This window comes from Silurus meridionalis, chromosome 19 (genome assembly GCF_014805685.1).
Source record: "Silurus meridionalis isolate SWU-2019-XX chromosome 19, ASM1480568v1, whole genome shotgun sequence".
NCBI classification, from domain to species: domain Eukaryota; kingdom Metazoa; phylum Chordata; class Actinopteri; order Siluriformes; family Siluridae; genus Silurus; species Silurus meridionalis.
The window spans coordinates 13,402,770-13,412,751 of record NC_060902.1 but is presented as its reverse complement, the minus strand read 5'-3'; positions in this window follow the sequence as shown (position 1 = coordinate 13,412,751).

Genomic DNA, 9,982 nt, shown 5'->3' with positions numbered 1-9,982 from the left:
TCTCTCTCTCAATTTCACTCTGCCTTTATCTCTCTCTCCCTTCCTCCCTCGCTTCAGGGCTCCAGACTAACTGGAGCCGAAGCTCCAGGCTTACTTCCTCTCCGCAGCCTTTACTTCCTGTCATTTGATGGAACTTCCTGCCATGCCTCTGTGATAAGGCCTTGAAGAGGCTCCTCTCCGAGGTCGGCTTCCTGCCGCATGGACAGCTGTGGAGATAATTCCCACTTTCCGCTTTGCTCAGGGAATTCTTCTTTTCTTTTTTTTTACACGCTCTTGCAGTAATGTCTTCTCCCTTTTTTTTCTTTCGCTCTGCTTTATTGTTGATTTTTCCATTTTCCTGCACTATGCAGAAGGTGGCATGGGTTCAGAAATCTCAGTCACGTCTTTTTTGTGTGTATGTGCAGCAGCAGAGCATTACATGAACCAAACACCTTTCGCTTCGAACCGCCATGTGCTTGGTTTGTGATAGTACAGATTCGTAGATGTAAAAGCTCACACTATTTCCAAATTGTCTGGGAGAAATAAAGAAAAAGTTAATTTCATGCTCTCTTTGCCTGTTCTGCTCAGCAGGCCGCAGGTGGCTGACCGGTTCAACGTTCACGCCACTTTAAAGCAGCAAAATTGTTAGCCTATATCTGGCATGTACAATAGCATGGCCCATCTGCGGTAAATTGAACATAGTGGGCCGGAATGCTGAAGATGTGGAGGTCAGTAGCTCAGCAGGAGGCAGGCACTGAACAGGACATGATGTCTTATTGTGTGTGTCTGTGTGTGTTTGTGTATGTGTGTGTATATTAAGGCAAAAAGTAACCCAGACAGAGAAAGAGATTTAAAAAATGTTTCAATAAAAGGCACTGTAGTGCTTAAGAGATGAACTTGGACATACATTCCTCCACATGGTCCTTACATACACATTCACACACAGACACAACCTCCCACCATGTGTTGTCCTGCTGTCCCTCTGCTGTGCCCATCTGCTCCCTAGGGCTGTGTGTCTGTGGGCCAGTATGTGCGACAGCAGGAGTGTATGAGGGACATGACGAAAACTCGGCATGTGAGAGAGCTAGCTGTGATGAATTTTGTTTGAACTCCCCGAACCCACACCGTCATAGGCACCAGACACCAGGAGCCATTTGGGACTGCCAAATGTACAACACATCTCAAGAAAAGAATGAGCATTTTGTAGAATGCTGATAAATGAACAAGGGGGATGAATTACATATGAGTGGTAATACTATTGCCATGAGATTGATGTTGTGTAAATTTTTCGGCTTTGATATAATAGGTGTAGTAGCAGCACTAGCAAGGCCAGAGAAAGGCATTTCTCATTCACACCCTGGAGCTAATCAGTAGATCTTTATAGCTCGCTCTCAGATAAAAATCTATGTCAGAGTTTGTAAACAGGGTTATTTACACTCCCTTAATTATAATGTCAGTGTTAAAAGTGAAAACGGGAGCTCAGGAATATCGTTCTGACACAAAGATCACTTGAATATTTGTCCAGCCTTCGCAAATCAGCTGACAAAAATTCAAAAGCTCTTGCTTTGGTCTGGCCTTGTGGAGATTTTGTTAAACCGTCTAAATTAACCAGTGCAAAATTGTCTTATTAGCCCATTTGTATAATCTACAGCCTCAAGGCCTGTCCAGTAGAGAGAGAAAATACAATGGAGGAATGTGGAGGCAGAAATGGAGAGACTGAGAGAAAAGAGAAAGTCAGGGATTCCATTTGCGCTGTTGTTCAGTCATAAAATTGGACCATAAAGAATGAGAACAATTATTACCATTCGATCTCATAAAGGCGTGTGGGTTTTTTTTTTTAGATGTAACTTAAGACAGTGGTGGAGACTGGATGCCTTGTTTTGATTTGCAGAACAAAAAAAAAACTTTATTGCATTTGGATTAAATGACTCAACCTTTTTTTTTATAGGCCAATCACACTGTGTTCCTCATGAGCAATGAGGGATTGATTTAGGATCCATTCTGGTACAGTAAACCATAGTTCCAAAAAAGCCACATCCAAAATCAGAAAGGTTACAAAATAATTGCAGTATGTCCCTAAAGAAACTCTTTCTGCACGTGATTTATGATTTGGTTGAAAATTAATTTACAAAAACCAAGCTATAGAAAGAGTGCTTTTTTGCAGAAGTTATAAAAGGATGTTGATGTACAGAGGATCAAAAAGCTCCTCGCACATCAGCAGTGCAGCGAAAATATGCACACAACATGCATTTGCCTCTTTTGGTAAGCATTTCTTTTGGAAGATTGTCCAAGAAAAAACGTGGCAATAATTATCATCACTCATTAAAGTCTGTATGCACGCATTAATCCTTATAAAAATGGAGACATTTTTTTAAGCAAACATGTATTGAAGTATGCAGCAGAGACAGCACTTCAGTCTTTAAATAACCTAAATAATTTTTTCCCTTTTTTTTCTTCGTTCTCCTTCCAGTGCCTCTCTCTTTCACACACACACAACACCACTCTCTCACTCTGTGTGTGTGTGTGTGTGTGTGTGTGTTTCGGGAAGCATGCCTTCCCCAGCTGTGTGTGCAGCCCCCTCTGTGAGGGTTTAGGGCAGGCCAAGCTCACAGCTGGCCAGACATCGTGGAGCCAGTCGACAGGCGCATGGAGGGCCGCCCGCCCAGGCCTCTTCCTCTGCAAACATGCCCAGGTGTGGGGCCTGATGGCTGGCTTCTGATGTGTGTGTGTGTGTGTGTGTGTGTGTGTGTGTGTGTGTGTGTGTGAAAGAGAGGGGGGGGGATGTCACGGCTGGAGGGGATGGGAGGGTGGTAGGATGAGAGGGGGGTATTCCCACTGAAGCTGTGTCAACAGTGACTGAAGGAGAGATTTCTTTTGGGGGCTGGAGGCAGTTTGCCGCGATTACGGCTGTATTGGAACCACATTGTAGCGCAATCGCTCATGCTAATCCTAGCAATCAGGCAGGCGGATTCATAGACATTAAGAGAGGAGAGAAGAAGAGAAAACGAAAGAGAGAGGAAAACATAAATGCTCGGTTATTATTGAACTATGATATACATGTTAATTATGAGCATATTCTATATTTTCTAAAGTGCTCTGGAGGGTTTGTATATATATAGAAGAGATACAAACACAAAGGAAATGGTAGGTTTACAAGAAGGATGATATTTTTTCCTCCAGGCAGGTAAAATTTGATGGCTTTTTTAAGACTAGTTATTCTGCTTACTCATTTGCATCCCTAAATCAGTCTAGATACCTAGGAAAGAACCCAATGTCATTTCTAAGGGTTGACAGTATCAAAGAAGATGCTAAATAATGACACAATAAAGCGGGTGTATGGGAAGGATGTCATTTATGAGGGGATGATCTCTCTCTCTCTCTCTCTCTCTCTCTCTCTCTCTCTCTCTCTCACACACACACACACACACACACACACACACACACACACACACACAGACACACACAGACACAATTAACCAAGATGTTGCCAACCCCCCTCCAAAGTTTTTACAGTTGCCTCATATGAAGAGACAGATAAGCTCCCTTGAAGTTTTGGGAGTTTTCTAGATACTTTGTTACATGGTAAAAAATGTATGAAGTCATTATTGAATGAATAAAGAAACACATTTATGATCTCATCTTGGCCTTGGGGAGGACACGCTGGTCAGATGAGATAACTCACTGCCAGACCTGACTAGGCCTTTGAACAATTTTATCTAAAGCCCAGATGCAGATGCACCCACACACCCATTAATGAGTTGACCTAAAGATGTCTCTTCAGATCTGCCTAGTCTTAGACCCCAGTAAACTCTCACTCTCAGTGATAGCGTGTTCATGTCAACACAGCGCCCCTTGTGGCGAAAAGGGGAAATTCACCATAATATTAGATTTGAACTCTACAAATCAGCTTTATTTACTGCTACATGACCTAGAAATTATACCCGACAGGATGCAGCAATAAATATTTCTCATGAAAGTCCAGTTACAGTATTACAGAGGCCTCTGAGCTTTAATGATCCTTTAAACATAATTCCTCACACCTAAGAATGGTCAGTGAACACATGAGTGTGTGAGTGTGTGAGCTTTAAATGGCTTTATCTGCTGGTCTCAAACAATTAAAAAACATTTACACTGCAAAATAGTCGGTACATTAATTACCTATTCAGGGCAGCAATGGATCCATAGTGTATCTAGGGAACAAAGTACATGGCAGTAATAAACAATATGTGCTCACACATTTTCACCTACAGACACTGGTGTTTTTTAGGGGAAAACTGTAGAACTCAGAGGAAACCCAAAGGTTGTCTGTGAAATTGGGAAGCATAAAATTGTTTTGTGTCTGTTATGTTCCTGAGGTCCCTTTTATAACCTTTAAGGGCACACACATACACTTCCTTTAAGATAAGAATTAAATTAAGCATTAATAAATAATAAGTGATATATATATATATATATATATATATATATATATATATATATATATATATATATATATATATATATGCATACACATACTCATTTTGAGGATTTCAATATTAAAGGGCATTTGTTTGACTTTTCAGCAATGCAGTGTTGATATTGTCATTAAATTATGAAGATATTTATTATTTGTGCATTTTGCAAAAATATGAAAATAGATCTCTCAGGTCATTGGGACTCCAAATTGCTAAGCAGTATGAAGAACTTGTGGATTGTAACCCATAATGGTGTACTGTTGTTCTTCAGCCTTACGTGTTGATTTGGACAGAATTAGATGTGCCCAGTTTCTCTCAATGTGTCTCTGTGTTCGTTTGCCCGCATTCCTGTTACTCAGCAGTAACCACAGAACCCGTATTACGGCAAGCTTGTGTCCTTGGTGGCGCAGCCTAGCACGTTCGGGCTGTCTTCGTGTTCTGACGGATGTGTTGTTTTTCTAGAGAAGCACACTCACTAATCTAGCCCTGAAAGCTCTATTTACATTTATTACAGCAGGTGGGGAGAAGAATATTGTGTTTGCATCACCTAGAGTTTCTCGGAGTTTCACCGCAACGTTGAACAATGTGGGGTGTGTGAGGACCTCTGCCTGCACCAGTTTGGCTAAGGAAAACACACAGAAGGTGTCAAAATATCCTTGACAAAGGGGGGTCTGTGTGTAAATATATATGTAGGTGTGTGTGTGTGTGTGTGTGTGTCCTCATCACATTTCTGTATTTTCTAGTGTGTGTGTGTGTGTGTGTGTAACAGTGATGATGAATTGACACTCACCTGTACATACAATAACAAAATCTAGGTCGTTGGAAGGCCTATCGCTATTGCCGATGTTTGCTCAGTACATTTCCTAACCCTGATCAAGTCAAACACTCCTCTAACACACACACACTCAAACACACACACACACACACACACACACACACACACACACACACACACACACACACTCACCTCGAACACACACTCACCTCAAACACCACTCACATCTTCTCATAGCATGTTTGAACAGCTGAATGTTGCACCACCTTGTTGCTGTTTACTCTATGAATGCAAGGCAACTGGCTGGCTATTCAACATTCACAGGATGCTTTTGCCTTTGTAACTAGCACACTGTAAATCTATCCATGTTCATAGATTAACAAAGAACCATTTATTTCATTCATTTTATCTCTGTGTCTGTTACTTGCTTTTACATTTAAAGCACTTTCTTTAAATCCACCAGGTGGTCCCACAAACCACAAGTAGCTAGCTGCAGCATGATTTTTAATAAACCAGTGCAGCTAAAAAATATAATTTCCTTTAAAATATAGATAACTTAGAGTAGGATATAATATATTTCATTTTCAAATATTTATCTGTAAATATTTTCAGATATCAGTTACCAAGTAGTTATTTTATATGGCATGGTGGTAGTGTTACTTTGTTTGCTAGCTTTTAACTTTATCCCATATAAAAAAACTCCGAACTGTGATATTATTTCCACTTAAGGGAGTGGTAACTCAGTGGTTAAGGTGCTGGGTTACTGATCGGAAGGTCGGCGGTTGTATCGCCAAGCTGCCAATTTTGGGCCCTTGAGCAAGGCCCTTAACCCTCTGTGTTCCAAGGGCGCCGTATTATGGCTGACCCTGCGCTCTAACCCCAGCTTCTAAGCAAGCTGGGATATGTGAAGAACACATTTCACTGTGCTGTAATGTATATGTGACAAATAAAGGCTATTCTAATTCTTCTAATCAATGAAATATCTATTCTGTAAAAATGCTTCCTTTGGCGACGTACCTAGCATGTTCACAATCACATGCTAATTTGCTGAAAACCCAAAACAGGGATCAAAGTAGATATACACGTAAGGGGCGGGGTGTTAATTACACAAAGCTTACTTACTTTCAACTAACTGACGTCTAGAATAACATAAATCATTCTAACATAGTACCGTTCAATTAATCAACTATTTTTTGTAATTTTTTTATTTTTAAAACCATTTAGTCTATTCTCCTGCACACCAATTTTAAATTGAATATATGATATTTACGGTAAATATATTGTAAATATCATTTACAACACAGTAAAAATGGCTGCTTTTCATATCTCAAAGAATATATAGATCATAGTGACAAGCAGGCACTCACAGTGTGATGTATACAGGATCAAATACGCCCACAGGCAACTTTAAAAGGAACACCTGAACACCTGCAATTATCCATTCAACAAACTGGACAGGTGGAAGATTTTGAAGGAAAAAAAAAAAAAACGTTCTCCTGTTCTTTTCCCACAGGTTTCCACAGGTTTCGGTGAGCCTGTGCCCACTATAACATTAGATTCCTGTTCTTGACTGACAAGAGTGGAACCCAACATGTTCTTCTGTATATCCACCTCAAGGTTGCATTTCTGCTTATTATGGTTGTAAAGAGTGGTTATTTAAGTCCTGTATAAACCGTAGAGACTGCAGTGTATCTGAAATCTAAGGAGGTTTTTCTGAAAATATTAAAACAAGCTTACTTTTCACTAAAACCTTTGCTTCAAATCTACTAAAATTTTAAATGTTTTCCCTTATTCAGATGTTTGAGGTGAACATACCGTATACCTAAAACTCTTGAGTTATCTCAAAATACACTGCAATGTGCAACAGGTGTGTAAACATGCAGACCAGCAAGGCTATAGACACACATACTGTACAAAAAAACAATAAATACTGAATAAAAGCCACATATAATACAATAACACAAAATACAATGCAGAAACCACAATGTCAGGTAAAGGCTATATGTTCATTTGATAATGGATGCTCTCTTGAGGAGGTTGATCCCTGCTGGGAAAAAAATAGTTCAGGTGCCATGTGTTATTAGAATTAATAAAGGTGCACTGTTTACCTGAGGGGAGTTTCTGAAACACATTGTGCTTTGTGTGTGTTTGGTTCATGGAGATTTTCCAAGCTTGCAGAGGTTTTGGTTTTAATGTCATGGAGCTCCTGAAATGACAGATGCTGCTGACTGGGCAGCTTTTAGCAGTGTGCACTGTTCATCTCAGTGTAGCTGTTAAACAGTAGGATGCTGAGCTGCACCACACAGTTACTGATAGTCAAGTACTTTTGATGGTAAATAAGTTAAACTGATATCAAGTTTTTGTGGCTTTCATGAGATTTGTAAATGAACTTTCCTGATTATGGCTATATTTATTTGGCTTTTGAGGTCTTTTGCAGATGTTAGTGTCAAGTGATTTGATTAACTGCATGATTATTGATTTTCAGGGACGGTTGAAGAGGTGGGTTCTTACAAAAATCATCTCTCGTATTCATTTCGCTAGTGATTGTGTCTATTATGCATAATTTTATGCATACAGCATGCATGGTTTTAAGTTTAAATCATGAAAAGACACTTAATAAATAAATGCCGTGCATGTGTACATTTACCGTAGAGAAATTTACATACAGTGTTCTGATCTTTTCATATCTATCTATCTATCTATCTATCTATCTATCTATCTATCTATCTATCTATCTATCTATCTATCTATCTATCTATCTATTGACATTTTGCATATTATTACAATAAATTACTACAGGGAAGACTCCTTCGCCTCTTATGATTATGTATAATTAATTGATGAATCTATGTATTTTGTGCATTGTGTATTGAACCTGACCTTGAATTAATGATTTGGATAGTGCATATGGGTGTGCTAATGGTTTCATGTTTCTGAACATTTTGAGGGATTTAAATGAGAATGCAGTGTGCACTGAGCATGCTGGGTAGTAAGATCACACCTGACATGTCTCTGTTTAAGCAAACACATTAGTAGATTTTTTGGCTGTGTCAGCAAGTATTACAGCATCGGAATATAGACCATGTATTCTAAAGTCAGACATTTGATTATAAGGTGGTAAAGAGTCTTGGCTGAGAATCTGTAATTGTGCTGCGCCACACTGACAATTTAGCAGGAGCCTGATGAGACAGAAGCAACAAAACAACCTGAGAATGGAGATGGAGTGCCCTCTTTCTCTCGCTCTCTCTCACACACACACAAACTGCTGGGCTACTGTAGTGTAAGCAAGGCCACAGCGATGACAAGCTGCTGATATTTACTACTATTTACTAAAGACCATGGGGGCCATACACACACATCTGGAGTCTAGACTCTCTGGCTCTCTAGACCAGGACCCACCCTCTCTCTCAATCTCTCTCTCTCTCTCTCTCTCTCCCTCTCTCCCTCCCTCAGACTCCCGAACCTCTGTCCACTGTTTGTATAACTCCCTGTAATTACCCCAAGATTTTGGTGATAAATGACAAAAAAACTGGAGATGCATCCTAAAAAGGTCACAATTGTTCACAAACTGCATATTGCCAAGAATAGGAAATGTGGTTATAGACCCCTTCATGGATATATACACACACACGCAAACATGCATGCATGTACATACACGAGCACACACGCACACACACACACACACACACACACATTGTTAGTCTATGTTTGTTTATACATCAAGCCTGCAATCATGCAATAAATTCCTGCCATCACTGCATGTAAAGATGAATCCATACACCTCTCTCTCACACACACACACACACTCTCACACACACACACACACACACACACACACACACACACACACACACACATAGAGGAAAACCGATCACTAAAACTTGACACTAGTTTATTTTACAGACCCTTCAGCTCTCCTGCACTTTTTTCCCCTAGCGCTCTTGTTTTCTCTAAACTATACAATGTCATTTGAAGAACATCTGAGCTTGTGCAGTGGGGATTAACCTTTCTCCAACCCCTAAAAGAAAATAGTTTTCATTTGGTAAACCATCCACCTAGTTTCTTCTCAATTTTCACCCCAAAACCTTTGGAAGATTGTTTTGTTCAAGTAGGACTTGGCTTAATATTATTATTAAACACAGTGATCTTCACATCACAGATAGCTTTCCAAAGTCCACTTGTTGAAAATATAAATACATAATCACTCCACATTCATGCTACAATTAAGTAAATTGTTGCATCTTAATCTAGTATTTGCCAGTACTGTCTAGACACAAACTGTGAAGTACTATCATTTGGTTGCATCAGTGTAGAAAAAGATCAGGATTGTGTCAACTTGTCATCCTGTTACACAATGTAGTTTGCGATGTACTTCTCGCTAAGCATCTGAATAGGGATAAACCACTTAAATATGGATAAGGAGTTAAATATTTCAGGAGTAAACAAATACTCAGATAGAAGGATACATTTCTTTTTTATCCATTGGCACTATATTTAACTAAGTTAGTTTGCAAGTATTGCTAATGTCATAAATTAGTCTGGAATCGAACACAATGGCTAACATCTTCCTAAGCAGCAAACATCAATCACAACAAAGTGATATGATTACATTAAAAAATCAGTATCAGACAGGGTTTTATTGCTCATACACACACGGTTGTGCATAGAAATTGTACCAGTGTATGCAATGTAATAAATAATAAATATAAAAAATATATATACTGTATATTACTCACAGAAATTAATCATTTTAAAAATATAAATAGATATAGAT